General features: G+C 45.9%; 1 protein-coding gene across 2 annotated transcripts in view; it reads left to right on the top strand.

Moving 5' to 3' along the window:
* Positions 1-2,095: 2,095 nt before the first annotated feature.
* ZMAT4 (zinc finger matrin-type 4) overlaps positions 2,096-21,993 on the top strand; it is a 332,769-nt gene continuing 312,871 nt past the window's right edge. For both annotated transcript variants that reach the window (XM_090258117.1, XM_090258116.1), the window contains exon 1: positions 2,096-2,218. The gene's annotated coding sequence lies outside the window, so the exon portion shown is untranslated. The remainder of the gene's footprint in view (positions 2,219-21,993) is intronic.

Genomic DNA, 21,993 nt, shown 5'->3' on the forward strand with positions numbered 1-21,993 from the left:
ATTATTTTTTTTTAGGGGGGAACAAAGGGGTAGTGTGAAGGCCCATGCTCAAAACCTGCTTTCTCTTGGAAGTGGAAATCTCACTGCATAAATCATGCAAGTGTTATTTATGGCTTTTACGCCATGACTGAACTTGCCACATTTTCTGGGACAATGTCAATTTTACATGAAGAGCTGAGTTTAATTTTACCATCATACCTTTTGTAAGGATGTCACCTAGACAAATGAATGAAGTAGAAACAAATATTTTGTTACATCCTTTGTCCTAGTTTTTAATTCCTAATATATGGTCACTCTGCATTTGGCCATGTTGATGTTTGGAAAGCCATTATGAAAATGACTTAATTTTTTTGAGATATATACCTCAGAAAGAAAATGTGCATCTCACATATCTTAGTTGCTTCAGATGCTTGAGGGAGAAGGACAGGACTGAGTGAAGAGCCACTTCATTTTCCAGCAAGAACAAGGTGTCAAGAGCTTGGGTGGGGGGGGGCTTTCTGGCTGTAGCAGTTACAGTGCTTAGCCCTGAATTTTTACCTCCTGGACTTTAGGGCAGGCCCACCCCACCCCTCCCTATACTGCCCAGCTGGATGAGCTATCACAGCAGAAGGATAATTCCATGAGGCTCAGAGCTCTGCACACTTTATGTTTTGAACTGGATTTTATTAGTCAACCCACTTTTGAGTGCTGGGTTCTAACCGTGGAGTTATAAAGATATGCATGATATTCATTCTGTCCTTGCAGTGCTTGCAATGTATTTAAGGAAGCCAGGCATGTATGCATGAAGCAGAAGCTTGCTGGACACGGCAGAGGGAACATGCCATTTGCTTCCAAGGATGCAGACAATGATAACAATTGCAGTTGTTCAAGGCTGTGGGGGAGGACCTGGAACTATAGCCTGGACTCAAAGATGTGAGGATCCCAGTAGGAGAAGGGTGAGAGGTTAGTTTAGTCTAACTTATCTGAAACTTGATATTCTAAGGGCTTTTGTTAAAAGACCCTTTTAAAATTCTTTTATTCCATCTAAAAAAATTCAGCTACCAAATAACGTTCGTCCTATAGCATAAAAAAAAAAATTAAGGGGAAAAAATTGTCAAAACTTGTTTTATGATTCTCCGTTGAACAAGGCAAAGCATTTAAGCTGTTCCCACCCCTTGATGGGTTCCTTCTGTCTGTTCCCTTGCCTTGGCTGCTGATGTAAGTCTAAGCAATTTATTGAAGCCTGGTCAGAATAAGCGAAAGTGAGGGTCTGAGCAGAATTATTAACTCTGGAATGCTTGTCTCTCTGGACCTCCCAGTGAGAACAGTGAGGAATTCCAGACTTTCATTGGCTTTAAGAACAGCTCTTCTGAGACTCTGAATAGGCTACAAAGAGAAACTGTCTTTGCAGGTTGGGAGCTTAGGTGGAGCATGAGAGGAGGAACGGATGGATAAACTTCAGGAATGGTGCATAATATGTCCCCCCAAATAATTTAAAATGACCTTCACATGCCCTCCAAGGTGGCCCCAGGAGCAATACCCCCTATATTCCTTCAGCTCTTACCTTGCTTTGCTTCCCAGAGCTAGTCTGACACAGGCAAAACCCCGTCGTTATATTTCTCTCTGCCCTCTGCAACATGCACCAGTTGGGGGGAAAATAAGGCCAGAAAATTGTTGCTATGGACTCTGTTTTGTGGAAGTTAAAATGCTGGAGCAAGAATCTGATTGCTTGATAGCTCCATCTCTCTCTCTCTCTCTCTCTCTCTCTCTCTCTCTCTCTCTCTCTGTCTCCCTCTCTCCCTCTTTCCCCACCCCTTCTACAGCTCTCCCTCTCCCCCACCCCCCACTTTCTCTACTCTGCCGTCCTCCCTCCACCGGACTCCCAGTCCTGCCTCCACACCGGCCGGGGGACAGCCTTACAGGTTGTCAATGAAACATGGAATTATTCCCTTTGATGGCTTAGATAATAGTAGGAGCCAAAGCAATGAGTGAGGTCGGTTGAAACCAATGCAGTCCTGCCCGGGACTGGAGAGCCAATCGCAAGAGCAGGGGGCGGGGCGTCGGCGCCAGCAGATAATTGCTAAGTGCATCGCTAGCACAGTTGGTCGGAGCTGCTGAAAGGTCTGGTCGCAGAGACAAGAACGCGTAATCCTCAGCGTGCTCCATCCCGACAGCCTCCTTCCACGGCTCGGCAGGGCAGCGAGCCTCTGGGCACCAGCCCCTCTGCTCCGCGGAAAAGGTACTCTTGCCTGCGTCTCCGGGGTGCTGCTCCTGCGCTTCCATGCTCAGTGGCTCGCAGTTTAGCGTATGTAGAGGGAATGCAGAAAGAAAAGTTTAGGGGAGTAAATGTGGCAAAGGTGGGAAATCACCGTCTTTTGTTCGGAGGAAAACAAGCTGACAATTTGGAAAACTTCTGCGCTGTCTAAACTGGGTTTGTTTATTCCTCTCTCGATTAGCTGCGCTCACGTCTGTGGAAATAGGTCTGGTCTTGGGCCAGGGTCCCTGCAGGGTTGGGGTGTAGATTCAGGTTAGTTGGGTGAAGGAGCTGGACTTCAGAATGTGCTGCTTCCTGGTGGACCCATCACTGGGAGACTGATTCTGAGAAACGTGACTGGGTTTTCCGCCATAGGGTCCTTTCCACTATCTTCACCTGCCTTCTCCCAACTGTTGTGACCTTCAACTTGAGTCCTTCTCAAACTTCTGTCTCCTTCTTACCTCTTACTCCTTGCCAACTCTGTCTCAGTTCATTTTATTTGGTGGAAGGAACAATTCCCTTCGATGTGGGCATCCTGTGTGACCTGCGGGCACCTGCGTGTCACACAACGTGGTGAGAGACCAACAAAGCAGTTCTCAGAGGAAAAGAAATTTCTTAATTGATTAGCTCCCCAGAACTCTGGAAGACTATCCAGGCTTGGTGTGTACTGAAATGAAGAGGATGGAGATAAATTTTATCCCGTGTTTCTACCCTTATCGAAGAAGGGCTATTCTGTGCTGAGAGGGGGAGGCTGGCAGGAAGGGTAGGCTCCTGAGGAATGGCTCTGTTTAAGTGCACTGGTATGGTACCGTTGTGACCCAGGAGTTGCTGGAGCCAGCAACCACACTGCTTCTGATGACTGCTCTTCAAGTAGAAAAGCTTGTCATGGCAGGCAGGTGGTGCAGCCCTGTAGCCCCTCTAGTGCACTCTAATTGTGGGACCACTAGGCCTCCCTTGCTCTCAGACACATTTTTGGACTTGTGGGGATCTCCTTTCCCAGAGCATCTGAGCTTCTGCCAGTAGGAGGTCAAAGGTAGATGGGCTTCCTAGAAAACAAGGTACCCATCAGGAAGAAGGTGATGCGCTTGGTCTTGAATGAACTTCCTATTTGAATGCCCCATATCGCTTCCCCAAGTATGTCCTCTGATCTGCTGGAGGCCCAGAAGCTCCCAGCCTGGGGTTGATCTTACAAGTCCCTAAGGCTTTGGGAATTCAGGTGAATTTTCTGACTCTGATTTCTTTCCTAGACCCGATGCTGGGGAATTTGATCCCTAGTCCTGGCAGGAAGTGAACTTTCTGGGAGGGATCCTCCAGCAACACCTTTTCCCTGTGACACCCTTCCCGCTGGGTGCAGGTGGGCGCCTGCCTCCACTCTCTGGCTGCACAAATCACTTTCACTTTTTAATTCGTGTTTTCTTTAACCTCTACAACAGGTTTTCCTCCACCTCGTTTAGGCAGCTATTTTGGGTGGGAGTTTTTATTGTCGAAGCTCTACCCACAATGATTTAAAAAACAGCTGCCTGACTTTTTTTTTGTCTTGTCAAGATATAGTCAGCTTTCTCTTCTGCACATGTTTCTGACAGTAACCAAAACAAACTTGCAGTCCCATAAATTATAAGCCTTTGTGTTCAGGAACCAGGAGTTGATCCTGGACCATTATTGGCTGCCAGTTATAACTGGCCCCAAACCTCCTCCTCTGTAGTCTGCCTAGGGCACATGACTCCCAGGGAGCCTAAGAGAGGCCGCACCCAGCAGGTGGGGGACTTTGAAAGGGGGCACCTTGGCTTTCATGAAGACAGCGATAAAACTAGAAAATACTTTTGAGTTTGAGGAGGTTGTTTAGAACAAGTAACAGGTAACTAAATTGGGGTCCCTTTCATTGATGCTGATCTGCTGGGTTTCTGTCATGATAGAGGACATTAAAAGTAAGGTTTTTAAAGCAGCCTCCGAATGGTGACTCATGCAGAGAGAGGAAAAAGGCAGGCTGGGGGCAGGGAGCAGAGGGAGCGTTGAAGTACAAGTGGGACACGCTGGAGCGCTTGCTTTGCTTCCCTCCCCCTCCCCCTCATTTCTCTTCCCTTTAGTTCCCCATTTGGAACAGAGATCATTAAAATAACAACTTCAGACTAAAAAAAGCATAATAGGAGCTGAAGAATAATTGACAAAATGCAAAATACCATCATTGCAACTTCACCTTGCATGATGGGGCATGACACCCAGATCCAGCCCCTCTGCCATGATCCAGCTTGGAGAATTGAATTGCTGGTGCTGGTGTTAGGCTTATTAGTTCTTGTGAAGTGAGCACCTGCTTGTATATGGAGGGCCCGATTAGTGCACAGGACGTTAAGTTTGTTAGTCGTTATTTCCTCAAACATGGTCTCTTTAGCCAGGACCCTGGAGTGGCATCATCTGAAGATCTAGCATTTTCTCCTCTCTCCAACTGGCCAACGAGGATTTCTCTCGTTTAACCACTGTGCTCTGAAGGGGTTGCCTCCTTCTGCTTTCGCAAGTCCTGGGTGATTTACCTGGCAAATAAAAGTCCCTTCCTTGCTTCCCGCCCCCCTCCATCCCATCTCCTTCCTGTCATCTCCTTTCATGATAAACACATCAGTAAATAATCTCTCTTGCCAACCTGCTTTGATCTTGTCATTTTGTGCTGATTTTGCTGTAAAAGAAAACTGTTCCCTGAAATAGGATTGAGAACATATTAGAATTTTTATCAGAAAAGAGCCTTTTAGACTTCTATTTTAAAATTTAATTTTGTGGTTTGGGAGAAATCAAATAAGCACATTTATTGTGTTAGGTGTTTTTGTAAATGCTGTTGACATGACTTCTTTTTCTTCAGCGGCTGTGTGAAGTCCCTGGTTATCCCGGGGAAGGGCCTAGAAGCGTGGAGGTTTGAAGTAGTCTGGAGAGCCCCCGAAAGGTGAAGAGGCTGGAGCATGCAGCTTCTGTTTATTCAGGATGGGGTGAAGGCTGTTTTGAAATATAAGCTCTGAAATGTATTGACCACACTCTGTTATTTTTTCCCTTCATTCTTCACTTAGGAAAATTTCATAGCCAAAATTATTAGTGAATGGCTCACCTGATTCAGTTTTCCTTATGCCTTCCTTCCTCCCTCCCCACCTGGGAGCTATTGAAGCAGGTACCTGAACAATCAATCATACTTAATCTCAGATATATCTCCCTTTCTTCCTTCTCTTCTGGCTCTTCCTTCCTGCCAGTTAAGGGCACCCTAGAGGTTGAGATTTAATTTAGACACCCTGCTCACCTCACATCTGAAATGGTTAACCAGGGGGAGTCAGGAATTCTGGGATGCCCATTGGGTGGGCCCTGTGGGAGCAATGAGGTAATTCTTTCTCCACGTTCAGGTCTACACCTGGGGTGGTGCAGCTCCCCTCCGTGAGACAGGCAGGGCAGATATTTCTAAGCACAGGCCTGTCAGAAGCAAGAATTTCCTACCAGGCACAGCCTTCACTGCTCTACTGTCCCACCCATCCTCAGCCCCCATGTACAGGAACTGACCTTGAAAATGTTAGGAAGTAGTGAAATTCGTCTGTCATTTTTCCAGTTTCTTTGTTCTTTTCCTCATCTGACCCCTAAATTTCTCTATCAAGCATTGGAAAGAATCAAATCTACTCATTCATACTAAGGTGTGAACAGTGAGCAGCATTGCCACCAACAATGGCATCTGAGTTCTTAATAGAACTCAAAGATGCTCTTAGTGGAGTTTCAGATGCCTGCTAGTGGGGTTGAAAAGACAGTTTGGATAGGAAGTGTCTGAACAATTGTGGCCTTTTGCTTTTCAGTTAAGGCCAATCCTGCTCTTTCCCACATCAAGAACATGCTGCAGCCTCTCAGGGCATTGTGGTGGCAATATTTGGGGTCCAGACCCTGGAGCATGGGCCCTCAGGTTTGGCCTTGGCTACTGTAGTTCCTTGCTCTGTCTTTCAATTCCCTCATCCGTAAAGCCAGGGGCTTGCACTAGTTGAGCCCTTTCTGCTCTGACCTTCTCTCTGGATTTTGTCACTCAAGTCCTATATCCAGCGGGGGATCCAGCTGAAGCTACAGCTTCAGAAGGACTTGGGGCTTGCCAAGTATCCTCCAGTGCAGGCTACGGTGCTCAGTGATGCTCTCTGAGCTAGGATCCATGAAGGCAGGTAGGAAGGAACGGTGGATGCTCTACCAGCAGAAAAACTGGCTGCAGGGTGATGTAATAACTGATTTTGGTTTAGGAGGGGATGTTATATGGAGGATGGCGACCAGCTGTTCTCCATCTCCAGTCAGGATTGAACGAGAGAAAATAGACAGAAATTGCAGCAGATGGACTTAGATTAGGTATGAGGAAGAATTCTCCATCAGTGAGAGCTGTTAAAAAGGAAGGCTGTGAAGCCTCTGGGATGATCTTTAGGAAATGGATAGACAGGAGATTCATCTGGAGGAGGAGGCAGAGGGCTGGGAGGAGGCAAGAGGCAGGGGCTCTCTAGTCCAGGGATTCCTCCTCTTCCAAAGGAGAGTCCATTTTTATTTCTCTGAAACCTCATCTTTGCTCTTGGGCTAGCAAAGTGGCTGAGAATTACAGTCCCTGGGGACGAGTGGGAAAGAAGTGCAGTCCACCTGTGCTGCCCTCCAGGGTGCTGCCTTGACTGGCTGGCCCCACCCAGAGCTTGAGGATCTCTCATGGAGTCTAATCTTTTATTTCCAGATGGGGCAAATGGGGCCCAGAGAGGTAACAGTCCTTGGCGTCATCACCCTGTGACCCGATGGCAGAGCTGGGACCAGAATCAAAATCCTCGATCTCCCAAGTCAGTGTTATTTGCTTTGTAGCTCATTTTCCCCCCTTGCTTCCAAATCAAATAGACCGTTTGCTTTTTCTGGACTCCCAACTTCTCTCGAACCAAATGGCAGAGACAGGGACACCTGCAGTTAAGCAGTATTTATTGAGTGCACATTACTAACACCGAGCCCTCAACTCCAGCTTCCCTGATTTATGCAGTGAACTGTCGAGTGCCCAGTCTGTGGTTGGGAATGGGCTGCTGCAGGCCAGGGGTGGCGGAATGCATGCCAGAACCTGGAGCCAAAAGAAAGGGATGGGGTACAGCTGGGGAGGACTGGGAAGGGAGATACAAATAAAATAAAACCTTGTGTACTCTGAATCTCACAAAGGTAAGAGACTCCTCATGGGATACGTGAGATAAAAGAGGCCCACAGCATGCATAGGTTCTGGAAAAAACACTTCACCAGTTACCCTTACAAAACAAAATAGAATTTTCAATTCCATTCAGGTTCTCATTTCTGAGAGAAGCTTCTCCAATGTGGGGCTGAAATCCTACATTTCTTCTAGCCAGCCTCGATTCATTCCTGGGCGGACACATCTCCTTGGTGTTGGGCTTGGAGCTCCATGGACAGAGTGCTAGAGGGGCCCAGGGAAGCTGCAGCAAAGGTGTGCGCTAACTCAGGGCTGGGGGCTGCTGGCTGTAGGGTGGGGTGTGGTGGGGAGCCCAGTGCTGCTGTGCAGCTGGTGGGCTTGCTGTGAAGGCAGGGCCTCCCACTCAGGAGCATGGGACAGACACTGTGCAGGGCTTTGCTTGGCAGTGCTTTGAGCTACAGGAAGCCAGGGGAATGGATGACGTGAACCCCACAAAATAAATGCATGATTAGTAAGCTCACATAGGCAGTCACTGAGAAAAAGGAAGCAAACACAGAGGTTTGTGTTGGGCTAATTAGAAGCCAGCAGCAAGTGGCCAAGGGGAAGGCATGAGACTTCCACTCCCACAGCCTACTGGCATATTTTTGTGTTAACAAGGGCATTGCCCAGCACTGAAGCAGGCACTAAGGAGTCTACCAGACCAGATAGGTGTGGTCCTTGTCCTGCAGGAATTGGTGTGGAAAGACCCACTAGCCTCAGAGGCAGCCAAGTGCAATGACTGCCCAGAAACTGCCTGAGCCCAAAGAGGAGAGGACACAGTCAGCACCAGGGGCTGGGCTGTCCAGGATGTGAGACAGGCTTGAAGGACAGAGAGAGTGGGCAAAGATGAAGAAGAGAGAGGAGGCGTGGGATAGCATGAGAAAGGATAGGAAACCAAGGCATTGGGGAGCCTGTCAGTGGAAATGAAGGACCCCACGACCCACAGAAATATGTCAGGTGGACTGGCCAGCCCAGGTGCTCCCACTGTGTCCTTTCCATTCAGAATGACATTCAGCTGACTGCACACTTCTGCCTTTGGTTTTGGTGTATGGACTGAGCTAGAATTCAGTGAGGTGTAGAGGCATAATAGTAGTATGTCCTGGATGTAGGGTACACATGGTGACCCTTACTCGGCATGATCAGAGAAGGCCTTCTGGAGAGAGGAACACCTGAGAGAGGCTTGAGAAATAAATAGGACCCCATCAGGTGCAGGGGGAGAGGTTGGAAGGAAGGCAGCCACATTTGCAAGATGCAGAAGCATGAAACAGCACAGCGCGTCAGAGCACTATGAGTAATACTTGGTGTTGCTGTGTCTAAGCACATGGGGTGTGTTTGGAGGTGGGGGAAGGAAGAGATGTGGTGCTTCCAGGTAGGGAAGGACCAGCTGGCCAAACTGAGGAGCAGAAGGGTTTTAGACACACACACAAAGACACAGTCACATTTGCATTTAGGGGGATGAGTCGTGATGTAAGAGCGGAGGTGAGGTTCGGGAGGGGCAAGTCTGGGACAGAGAGGCTGATTCTGAAGTAATTTGCTGCCATCCAGGTGAGAAGTGATGAGGAGGAAGAGGGTGATTTTGGAAGAAGAGGAGGGGACAGCATCAAAGGGTGATACTCTAACTTCCTAGGTTACACTAGATTAGGCAAAATTGAAGAGAAATTATTCATTTCCTGGAGGAGAAGCTGATAGATGAGAAAGGTTGCACTGTCAGATGAAAGATGAAGGAGTTCTCCCCCCTTCCCCCTGAGACAGGATGAGGGTAAATGGGTTTAAGGGACAGGAAAAGGACATTAGCATTAATGCCTTAATGGAGGAGATTGTTAAACATGGGGACTGGTTCACCAAAGGAGGTTGTAGACTAATTCTCTTATCCATAAATTGTTTTAAAAAACCAGACTGTCCCCTGATAGATAAGTGGGCAAACACAGAGAAAAGAAACAGAAATGTCCAGAAAAATATGCAAAAGTGACTAACCTCACTAATAATCAAAATATGAATTAAAAAATTAAGATATACTATTACCCACCTTCCAGATTACCAGAATTGAAAATGATGATACCCAGTGTTGCTAAGAGTGCTGGAAAAATGGAAATTTTTACCCTTAGCTGGTGGGAAGATAATTTGCAAATATAGGAGACGTATCATGAAAATATACCCTTTGAACCAGTAAGCAATTGCTCTTGTAGGAATTTATCCTAAGGAAATTATCAGAGATGTGCAAAATAGCTCTAATCAAGATATTTCTTTTAGCATTATTTATCATAGCAAAACATTGTGTGTGGGGATTAATTAAATCTAATATAGCTCATCTATAAAATGGAAATCAAGGAAGCTATTAAAATTACATTGAATAATATATAAGAATATGGGAAAATGCCAGTAATATATATTAAGTAGATAAAGGTTTAAAATAAATAGAGTGTATGTGTAATTAGTCATAAAAAATAGAACAGAATACAATATATCAAAGTAATAACAGTGGTTATCTCTGGGTTTTAGAAACAAGTGATTTTTTATTTTGTTAAACTAGTCCCCAAATTTCTTACAGTAAGTGTATTATTTTACCAATCTGAAAAAAACATGCCCTTTAAATCAGTTACTCAAACTACAAATGTTTAAACAGTGACTCTACATGTGGCAATATGTCAGGCACTATGTTGCTCACCGTGAAGCATAATGAGGCAGGGTGTTCTCCATCCATTGGGTGAGCTCAGATCATGCGCGCAGGAAATGCAGTGCGTGCTACCTGGCATTGGAAGCCTGTGTCTGCTTCAGATGTTGAGGGTGCAGAATCTCCGTGCAGGGGATGATGACCATGGGCTGTGGCATCCTTGTTCCTTCCTCTCCACCCCATCCCCAACTCACACACATATCCCCAGGCCCTATCACCTACCCACAGTGGTCAGGTGATGTGTTTCCATCACATACATCTGATTTCACAAGTGGGGAAATTGAGGCCCAGAGAAGCTCTGACTTGGCTAAGGTCACAAAGCCAGTGAGTGGCAGAGCTAGGCCACAAGGCACTTTGGTGGCAGAGGCTGCACCCTTTCCAGAGGGGGCCGTTTCGTAGGGCTCCCTGTGCTGTTGAGAACAGCTGGCTGGTTTCCATCAGGGAGGTGAGCACCATCCTCCCCGCTTGCTCAGAAGCCATGCCTTTTTGCGCTTTCCTCAGTAATTAAGACCAAATGAATGCACTGACAGCTTTCACACTTAGAGGAGCATCTCTGGGTGCTGAAGGCTCCCAGGGCGACCTCAGGGTTCTGCCCCTTGACCAAGTGTGTCATTTATGGCCGCTTTTCTGGAATGCATTTGCTTCCCGTTGTGGTTTTCTTTGTTGCATAAACTCCAGGTGGCCTGAGAGTCCTGCTCTCTGTGGAAGTCACAGCTGGCTGGCTCCATGTTTTATGCTTGGGACATGTTGGGGCTGTGGGGTGCCTTCCCTCAACAGGGCAGGTGGTGGCTCTGATGGGTATGGCCTTGGGGCTTTCACAGACTCAACTGGGAAAAGTGGATAGGCCAGCCTGAAGGTAGGGCAGATTGAGGAGTGCTGTGGGCTGAGTGGCTCATTTGCTGCTTTATTTATTTTAATAATAGTGCATGTTTGCATGGTGTTTTGTTTCACAAGCCTCCAGGTGGGTGGGAAAGGTGTTGTTACCTCCACTTTGCAGAGGATGACATTGACACTTGAAGAGGCAAAACCACTTGCCTCAGTTTGTGCAGGCAGTTGGCAGAAAAGCTCTCATGGAATGAGCTAATTTTCTGCCTGCAAATACTGCCTGAGCTCCCAATAAACAAGGGCTTCTTGCTGGCGTCTGGGTCCTGGCTGAAGGGGGGGTGGGACATAGACCCTGGTGGCCTTGACATGCACTCGAGGAGTGAACAGGAGCTCATAAGAGATGACTTTCAGTGCAAGGGTGTATTCAGCTGAGTCCCGGCATGGAGCCCAATATAAGTACTGAGAAGAGTGGATGTCCGTGAGGGCACATGTGGTCTCAGAAGGCTCTTGGAGGCAGCGAGTCCTGAACCCTCAGGGATGAGGGCAGTTTGGGTGGAAGGAGAGATGTCCTTGATGTGAGTAGCTGCCTGGAGCCAGGAGCCAGAATGAATGTCAGGGGCAGCTGAGGGGCTGCTTGGCTCCATCAGGGAGGTGCATTGGGTGTCCCATTGGTCATTCCAGGCTTTTCCTCCTTCTCAGAAATTGCTTCTGTTTTGTAAGCTAGGGACTATGTGGCTGTGCAAAGAGTGAAGGCAGGGAGGGAGGAATGGGCTGGGGGTTCTCCTATGGATTCTCTGTCTCTCGTTGCTCCTTGTGGTTTTGTTCCTGCTCACAACGAAGTTGCCCTGCAGGACTCCAGGAAGAGAGAAAGGAGGATCTGGAGGTTCCTATCCTGCAGACCTCCCCTGCCTGTCTGGCAGTCTGCCTGAAACTTAGGGTTCTCAGAATGTCAGAAGAGGAACGGAAACTTATGAGAGAGAGAGAAAAAGGGGAGCGGAATGGGGAGAAAGTGAGGAACTCGAGAGGGATGTCTGGAAATGAGGGAGCAATTTACAGCGCACAGGAAAACCTAAGCAGAAGCTCTTCGTGAATGATAGACTTTTAAGTGTGGTAAGACACATATATGAAAGGAAAAAAGTCTGAGACTACCCTTTATTTTCAGATTTTTTAAACATCTGGTCATCACCCTCATTTTACAGGAAGGAAACTGAGGCACGGAGTGGTTAAGGCTCATCAGGGTGACAATGGCTGGTGGCTGTCAGATTCCAAGCCTGGCTCGCTGTCTGCTGTGCCCCCTACCTACATACCTTCTTGGTCCAGGTGGGCAACTGGGGAGCAGGTGTGGAGGGAGGGGGAATGAGGCTCCATGCACCTCCAGAGCAGCCACTTCTCTACTTGTCCATTCTGCCCCTTCCTAATTTCCAGGAGTCTCTGCAGAGAGATTTGAAGAGCTGCTGGCAAGCAGTCCCCTTGTCACTTGTCCATTCCTTGGGACAGGTCAGTGAGGGATACTGCTGGCTCCAGGGCTATGGCAGCTTTGAACTGTGACCTCTTTGATTTACCCATGATGGAAACAATGTGCTTATCTTCTTCATCCTCCAGTTTCCTTAATAGGGACATGAGCTTCTGAAATTTTATTTATCTATTTATCTATCTATGTATTGATTTAATTGTCACCTGAAGACTTTTTTTTTCTCATTGCTTTTTAGAGAGAGAGAGAAACATTGATGCAAGAGAGAGGCATCAATTGGTTGCCTCCCTTATGTGCCCCAACTGGGGATTAAACCCACAACCTAGGTATGTGCACTGACCAGGAATTGAACCCACAACCTTTTGATTATGAGATGACACTCCAACCTGCTGAGCAACATTGGCCAGGGATGAAATTTTATGTGTTCATTTTTTCATTGCTTAAAATATTGAGACCTGACAAACACAGTTCTAAAGTTTTAGAATACAGGCAGGCGTGGACCACACTGACCCAGTCCCCATCCTCCCAGAGCTTATATTCTAGTGGGGGATACAAATGGCAAACAAATAAGTAAATAAGTGAAAGGAGGAAACCAAAGCAGAACCAGGGGATAGGTAGGGAGCATGTGTGGGAAGGTATGTCCAGGAGGGTCTCAGAAATAAAGTTACTGGGGCAGAGACTGAGGGCGCTGGCGGTGGTCCATATGGATGTGTGGGGGAATAGCAGTCCAAGCCAGCAGAGGCCCTGAAGCTGGAGACGCTTGAGGTGTGAGGTGTAGGAGTGAGGCAAGGTAAGCTTCCTCAAACCACTGGGAAGTTTTGAGCAAAGGAGTAACGTAGTCTCTTATTGAAATGAATCACTCCGGCTGCCACATGTGTTGAAAGCAGACTGTAGGAGGGCTGCCTGTAGGCAGGATGCCGGTCAGCAGGCAGTGATCCAGCAAGGGAGGGTCATGGACTGGATTAGGGTGGCAGCAGTGGAGGGGTGGCCTGATTCTGGATATGCTTTGAAGGTGGAACCTGTAAGATTTGTTGATGGGTTGAATGGGGGGCTTTGAGAGAAAAAGAGGGTTTAATGATGATTTCCAAGGTTTTTGGCATGAGGTGGAAATGTTTATGGAAGAAATACTGGGGGAAAATAAGAAGTGAGAGATTTATTTTGAGCGATGTTAGACATCTAATGAAATGTCCACTACTCAGCTGTTTTATGGGTCTGGATTTCAGAGAAGTCTATGCTAGAGAAAAATCTTGGAAACTGGCATTGTATCAATTATATTTAAAGTATGGGACCAGATGAGATCACTTAGAGAGTGAGTATAGATAGACAAGAGGTATAAAGACTGAGTTCTGGGAACTCCAATATTTATAGATTGAGATAGGAATTGGCAAGCTTTTTCTTAAAGAACCGGGTACTAAATATTTTAGATTTTGTATAATAAATATTTTAAACTTTGTGGGCCATATGGTCTTTGCTACAACCACTCAATTGATTCAAACAGCACAAAAGCAGCCCTCGATAATGTATAAATCAATGAATGTGGCTGTGTTCAATGAAACTGTGCTTGTATAAGCAGGCACCTGGCTCATGGGCCATGTTGACCGACTCTGAGTCTAGGACATGAAGAAGAACCAGCAAAGGAGACTGAGAAGGAGTAGCCCATGAGAGAAGAGGTGAACCAAGAGAGAATGCTGCCTCAGAAACTGAGTGAAGTGTGTTTGAAGAAGGAGGGAGTGATCAGCTGGGTCAGACACTGCTGATGCTGGAAGAAAGATGAGAACTGAGAACCGAGTGTGAGCGGCATGGAGGCCGCAGTGGGCTGACAAGAGCAGTTCTGATGGAGAGGGAGGTGGGAGCCCCGCTGACGTGGGCTGGGCCAATGGCACTGGAGCTAACTCACGTAAACAACTTCAGGGAGAAGAGTGTTTATAAAGGGGTGTGAGAAATGAGCAATTACCCGTAGGGACATGTGGGGTCAGGATGCTTGTGTTCTGATGGGAACGATCCAGTCAAGAGAGCACAAAGGTGATGCGGGAGCAGGGCATAGAGACCTGCTGGAGCCATGGCCTTGAGGGAAGGTGGGGACTGGGCACCAGTGATTGGACAGGCCTGGCTTTAGCTGGTAGTCTGGACCACTAAGGGAGGGAAAGGCAGGTGGGTGGGTGGATGAGGTGGGATGGGTGGGGATCTGGGTGGGGACTCTTTTCTGTTGCTTCATTTTCTCAATGACTAGGAGGTAAGATCAAGAGCTCTGAAAGAGGAGGGTAATGGCCGAGGACCAGGGTTGTAGGAAAAGATGCTGCCTGAATGCAGGGGGAGAGGGATGGAGACAATGATGGAGAGAAGTCTGAGTCTTTAAATCAAAATTATACTTTCTGCTGATGCTATCACTTGAGCTTTTCACTGTAAAAGGGGCCCTGTACATTTTGAAGAGTTATGACTGAATTAATAAGGTCAAGATTGAAGGTCTTCAAAAAATAGTCTCAGATCCCCACAGGCCTGAAGCTGCCTACTGAGGTGGCTCTTGTATGACTGTATTTTGAAAAATTGAGGTATAATAAACATATTATATTAGTTTCAGGTGTATAGCACAATGATTCAATATAGGATTATATTATGAAACGATCACCATAATAAGTCTGATTAACATCTATCACATATAGTTACATTATTTTTGTACAATTATATTTTGAAGGCGTCAAGTCACTTGCCTGGAGCTACTAACAGTCCTTTGAGGGAGGGGCCAAGAGCCCATTGATCTGGGGTTAGGGGCTTAGAGATGCTCACTGCACTTTTTTCTATTTATTTATTTATTTATTTTGAGACATCTCCCTTGTTTTTTACATCTTCCTATGGGGAAGGAGGAAGGAGAGAATGACAGGAAGATTCCTCTCTTTAATTTTTACCTTAAGACATTTTCCTGGGGAGAGAAGGTACCTACCCAAGGTCACGAGATCTAGACATGGGGTGCAACTCATCAGGTGGGGCTGAATGCTGTGGTGTCTTCCTCTCAGCTTCCTGTGAGAAAAGAAGGGGACATGGAGAAGACACCTCCCCAAGATGGGTTATTCATTCCCTGAAATTTGGGAAGAGGGACAGGCTGATGTGAACTATGAAGAAATAGAACACCTCCTTAGTTCTAGTCAGATGTTTGTAGGGAAAGCAAAAGGAGGGCAACCAAGGAACAAGTGGGATTGTAGGGAAGGAAAATGACTTGGGGCTTTGGAAAAGAGAGCAATCTAGGGTCACAAACCCAGCAGAAAGGCAAGGTGGATGTCGTGAAGCTGAGACTGAGCTGTGTGGGGACCGGGGGAGTCTGAGGGTGGTAATGAAGCTGTGCAGGGGGCATGGGGGTTTGGCTCAGGGGACTTCTGAAAACGTGCCTTGGTTCACATCAATGTACTGTCAGTCCAGCCTGGGAAGGGGGAAGGGATATGGCCCCCTACAGAGCTCTGGGTGTATAGGACACATGATTGGCCCCTGGGCCATTATTTTTTTCTGAGAGGGAACTCTTCCTGGATTATTAAAGGTCTAAAATGCTGTTTTCACTTAGGGAACCAGGTCTTTTGTGGGAGTGATAAAGGCAATGAGGCGTTTGTGACTCAGGGCTGATCAAGGAAGAGGGGCTCTTCCCAGTCTTATTCCTAGTGTTCTTTTTGAGGTAAAATAAAGAATATGAAAGCACCGAGGTGTAGGGACCCAGAATTTATCTAACCTAAGTTATCTCTACAGACTTGGCTCAGTCTGCATGGCTGCTCCAAACCTTAGTTTCCCCAGTTTAAAAATAGCTAATGATACCTATTTCCTCGATTTGTTGTAGGGATTAAATGGAGGGTTAGCTATAAAGTATCCGGCATAGAGCCTATAATATAGCACATGCCCCAGGGTCTATGGGAAGTAATACAAGGTGATTATGGGGTGGTGGGATCATTCCTCTCTAAGGATGGACCTGGCTGGGCCAGGTTAGTGGGCTGGGGTGAGGAGGAGTCAGGCCAGGGATTCCATGCAGTTCTGCTGAGGGGATCCCAGAGTGATTAATAAAAAGGTTGGAATTCCTATTTTCCAATTTTGGAGCTCAAGAGCTTCCTCCCAAAATATTGCTGGTCAGAGTACAGAGACGAACCATGTAGCACTGCCAAATAGTGCAGTGCCTTCAAAAAAATAAATCTTGGGGAGAAAACTCTGAAAGCTGCAAGAACTCTAATATTGAGAGAGATTTAAAGGGAACCAAAAATCTCTGCAATGCTTAGAACAGCAGGAACATAGATTTCTCATACTAACCAAGTGATTTGTGGGAAAGTCCTATCCATCTTCCTAACCTGAGCTGAATCAAGCAGATGATCGCTGCGAGTTGCAGAGCAAGCTCCGAGGCAGATGCAAGGCTGGTTTATGATCCTGCAGACCTTTTCTGCAGCATGAATTCCTGGGCAAGCAGGTGGCTTTGAAGGAAAGACACTCCCCCTTCCCAGCCTCCCTTCCAGCTCTCAGTGCAGGGCTCTTTGTTGGGTGGAAGTGTTCTTTGACTGCCCATGGCAGTTTCCAGGGAGCTCATCCTTTGAGAGGATTCTGCCTGGGAAAGGTGGTGGGGGGCACCCATTTCCTTGGGCTTCTGAGGAGTGACTGTGATGGACGGGTGCTGGGCTGGCCTTGCACTTAAATGCTACATTGTCAGGTGAGCTATCTGGTCAGGAGATACTCTTATCTCTGTTTGGAGAGAACACAATGGACTTCTTGCTCTGCCTCCTACACAGAAAGGAATGGATGATCCAATAGAAGGGCCTTTGTGAGAGCTGTTTTCTCAAGCTGGTCTATGTTCTGTGGCCCCATGAATGGATACTTTCCAATCAAGGACATTTAGAGTAATCTCAAGAGGGCTTAGGTGGAGCCATTTAAACTCTGTTTCATGTAGTAGTGGGGAGACACTGTGTCACTTAATGTGTGGGGAGATGGGCGCTTGTCTAGGTTGGGCTGAGGCAAGGACGAGTTAGGGGGTGATGTGTGAATCTTGGTACAGGTGTGGGGTGTCAAAACCCCCAAAATGCTTAGGCTGTTTTTCTACACAGAAAAATAAATTTATTACAGTTCAGAGAAAGAGAAATGCAATGGAAAACACATGGAAAAATGTTCAACTCTATGAATAAGCAGTACAGTAAAATAGGTGGATGGGACTTTGAAGTAAGGCTTTGACTCTGACTCTGAAAGTTTCCTGTTCGACTGTATACAAGCCACTTCATTGAACCTCAGTTTCTCCCTGTGTAGGGGGAGGATGAGAGGGCCTACCCCACAGGGATGGCTGTGGTGTGGTGAGAAAAAGCACTTATCACCAATAGGAATTTAACAACAATGCCAAAAATGATAATTAAAATGTAAATGAGATGTCATTTTCCCAGCTATAAAATTATTGAGGGTTAAAAATGACATTGTCACGGAAATATGAATGTCCTATTAGTAGAGCTGTAATTGGTGCAACCTTTCTGGAAGCTGATTTAGGGGTTTTCTATACTTAAAATATTTTATTTCTAGTATTTTATTGCAAAGAAACAATCACAAGTGTGGGGAAATATGTGTGTGCAAAATTGTTCATGGTGGTCCTATTTATTTTTCTGAAACACTGAAATCAGGTTTCCTCAATAGCAGGGAACCAGTTAATTAATTATGATATATCCATACAATGGAGTAGTAGGCTGCAATATAAAAACACTGAAGAATGTTAATGACATGAGACAATGCTTGTGAAGTATATATGAAATATCTTCTAAACTGGCTAATGAATTACATATATCTATATATGCAAACATGAATAAAATATGCCAAAATCCCAATAAAGATTCTCTCTGGATGGTGAGATTATGGATGAATTTTGTTTCTGTCTTTATATTTTTTCTGAAGTTTACAAATATCCTATGGTGAGCCTTTATTGATTATTATAGTAAGAGTTATAGAAAGAACATCTAGTAGCCTGCATGGATCAGGTTCTTGCCCTGTTTAGGAAGTATTCCTCTGTAGACCAGGTGTGGATTTCCCGGAAATCTGTCAGATGGCTTTGTATGGATCCTCCTCTTACCCATCTCTGAATAATGTGGGAGAAACAAATATTTTGGGTTAAAAAGGTGAAAGGATTAAGTGAAGGGGAAAAAAGCCTTCATAGACACAGACAACACTATGGTGATTACCAGAGGGAAATGGGGGCAGGGAGAGGTAGAAGAGAGTAAAATGGGGATGGGAGGAGACTTGACTTGGGGTGGTGAACACACAATGTGCTATACAGATGATGAATTATAGAATTGTACAACTGAAACTTATATAATTTCATTAATCAATGTCACCCCAATAAGTTCAATAGAAATTAGGGAAAAAAAAAAGAAACAAACATTATGGAATGAAGAGGCAGAAGTGGGTGTGAAGACAGTGTCCAGCATAACAGATGGCTTGCCTGGGTTTGCCCTCTGCCCCTGGAAGGCCACAGAGATGCTAACAACCCACATGTTAGTCACTCACCCCCAAAGCCACAGCCAGACTGAAACCTGCTGCCCTTCTTCTTGTGGCTGAAATTGGGAGGCCAGGAAGAGGCTTCTGAAAAGAAAGAAGTAGCCCATCCCACACAATGCTCATAGAGGATGCTCACTGGGGCTGGGGATGCCCAGGGTGATGCATCTCAGAGGACACAGTTGTCCCCAAGCCTAGGCTGCGTTACAAGGGTGTCTCACCTACCACACCATGCATGCTGAGGAATGGGGCATATTCTATAATACATTAAGTGTATCGATGGAGCTGGCTATTGAACAGAGAAAATAGTTTTTCAACAAATACCTTTTGAGGACACACACCATTCCAGATCTTGGGCTGGGTGCTGGGCAGTCCCAGGTGAACAAAACAGAGGTCTTGGACTTTGCAGACTTTACTCTTTCTTTTTACATATGAACAACAGTTTTGATATGTATGTTTTCAAAATCTGGAGTTTAAAAAATATATTGGTTTTGCTTAAAGTAGGACATACTTGCTTTAAGTCTGCGAAATATTGTAGAAATAGTGATTTTTTTGTTGATGTTGTTGAAGATGTCCCAAGTGTTATGTAAGTTTAAATATTTTCCTTTAATTCATCCTAAGGACATCTCTGCGAGGTGGTCAGGGAGTGGGTGCCACCTGCCTTCAAGTGAGGAACAGAGGGCGGGTTTTGCCTCTAACTCTGGCCGTGCTGAAAACACCCCAGGGCAGCCACTGACTTCAGCTCAGTGAGGCTGGCTCTCATGACTGACTATTGTGGCCACTGGCCACTTTGAGGCTTGTGGCTGAGGAGATGCTTTGTGTTCTCTGCCCTTTGGAAACTGTTTATTCATTCACTTCAGAACTTTTCTAAATTTGAAAATACAATGGCTATTGTGTTATTCTTTCATGACACTTGGTGCCAGAATCAGGTTCCCTAAGTTCCTTTGAGGCATAGGATTATGTTTAAAAGCAAATGGAAATTGTAACTTTTATAAAAATGCAGCCTTGCACTGTGCCATGTGTTGTGACTTGGGCTCTTCCTCTCCCCGGGAATGCGCCCAGATGTTTTGCTTCTTTTCAAGATCTGACACAGCTATGGCCAGCTCTATAAATAGTACCAAATATCAGCTATAATGGTGGTATGATGCTGGTTTCTTTCCTGCCACCCACTGAAAATCTTGGAGAGAAATCTCTCTTCTCTGCTCTCCCCTTCCTCTTTCTACACACACACACACACACACACAGACACACACACACATACACATATTTAGACATTAGTAAAAATCCTGAATTTGTTCAAACATGTATGTGTTTTTGTTTCTTTTGTTTTTTCAGAATTAGGTAGAATGGAGTTAAAGAGCTCTCAGCAGAAAAAAAAAAAATGACTTTCCCAGGTATGGAATATGTCCAGGCGGAGTGCTGAATTAAATTAGTCCTCGTCATCAAAGCTCACAGTTCTGCAAGAAGGCAGCTTTATTAGTACCAGGTTTCCCGGGCTTCACATGTGAAAAGATTCCTTTTATAAATACCTGGGGATTTTTAACGGTTGGAGACAGAATCTCTAACAGTTGTGTTGGTTTGTTAGGAGTGTGGTAACAAACTACCACATCCTGAGTGGCTTAAACAACAGAAATTTATTGTCTGGTAGTTCTGGAGGCTGGAAGTCCTGCGTCGAGGTGTAAGCAGGGTTGGTTCTTCCTGAAGTTGTGAGGGAGGAACTGTTCCAGGTTTCCCTTTTTGGCTGATAGATGACTGTCATTCTCCCCATGTCTTTTCATGTTGTCTTCCCTCTGTGTGTGTCTGTTACTGAGTCCAAATTTCCCTTTTCATAAGGATACCAAGACTGGGTTAGAGCCCACCCTAATGACTTTATTTTAATGTTATTATCTTTGTTAAGACCCTATCTCCAAATAAGGTTATGTTCTGACCTACTGAGGGTGAGGACATTATGTATGAATTTTTCTGATGGGGCAATTCAACCTATAACAACAGTTTTTAGGTAATACTTCTATCTATGGGAATAACTTCCCTTAAACCATCCCAGATTGATAATTTTTCTCTCCCTCTCCTCTAAGAAATGAGTTTCCAACTTATATTACTTTATATTACTTTCAAATTTAATTCTACTCACCAAGTCACCCTTACTATAGCCAAACTCATTCCTCTTCCACAGAGCAAATGGAGAACAGCCAGTTGCCACCCTTCCAGTGGTTCAGTAGTTGTCTTCAAGGACATGACACATTCATTGTCTTGGTGTCCTCAGGGCACAGAACTCTTCTCATGCAGCTTGAGCAAGAGGCTCTTGCAAAGATAGACTTGGGCCAGGTCCTGTCCTCCTGCAGATGGGAGCACAGGGGGCAGGCCAAGGCCACCTGCGTGTTCCCCTGAGGTCTGACTAGCTCAGGGTACTGTGGGCAGAACTTGGCTGCCCAATAGAGCAGGTGGAGTAGTAAGAACTCTTCTAAGTCCAGCTACCAGCCTGGCTGAGTCCTGGTGCTGAAGCCCTGACTTGGCTACTTCTCAGAAGACACCACATACCTCACCCATTAGCCTGTTTCCCATTGTTCTTCCTCACTTGGAAATCCCATAGGTAATAACTAGTGTTTTCATTGTCAATGGGGGGCTGCAAACACCAGTGTGCTGTATTGTGTTGAATACTTTTCAGTATTCATACTCATTAGCTGTTTCTTTTTAACCAATTCCCTTGCCTGAAACCACAAGTTTACATGCTCCTTAGTTTTCCGCCCAGTGTTTCACATTCTTATACCCACAGTCACCACACCTCAGGGGGTGGGATTGGGCAGAGGCAAGAGTCAGATCCAGGAGTACCTCTGTGTTAAGTACAACATCTGGTCAAAAGGTTGTATGTGCAGGTGACACTTGGACAGGGAACTGAGGGGTCAGTTATGTTTGCTCAGGAGGAAACCAGAGTTCCTCTGGAGAGCTAGCAGCCTAAAGGATAGGAATAGAATCTGGAGTGACAGAACAGTAAGAAATGATCTGTCCTGGCCATCTGATACCTTCTTTAGGTGCTGCGAGGATTGTGCCAGCCAGTTCCAGAGACGGGTGCACATTCAGTGCATGCAGGATTGGCAGGTATGCATTCTTTTCCTTGGTACTTT

The sequence above is a fragment of the Furipterus horrens genome, unplaced genomic scaffold (assembly GCF_987537825.1).
Source record: "Furipterus horrens unplaced genomic scaffold, mFurHor1.1.pri manual_scaffold_12, whole genome shotgun sequence".
Classification (NCBI taxonomy): Eukaryota; Metazoa; Chordata; class Mammalia; order Chiroptera; family Furipteridae; genus Furipterus; species Furipterus horrens.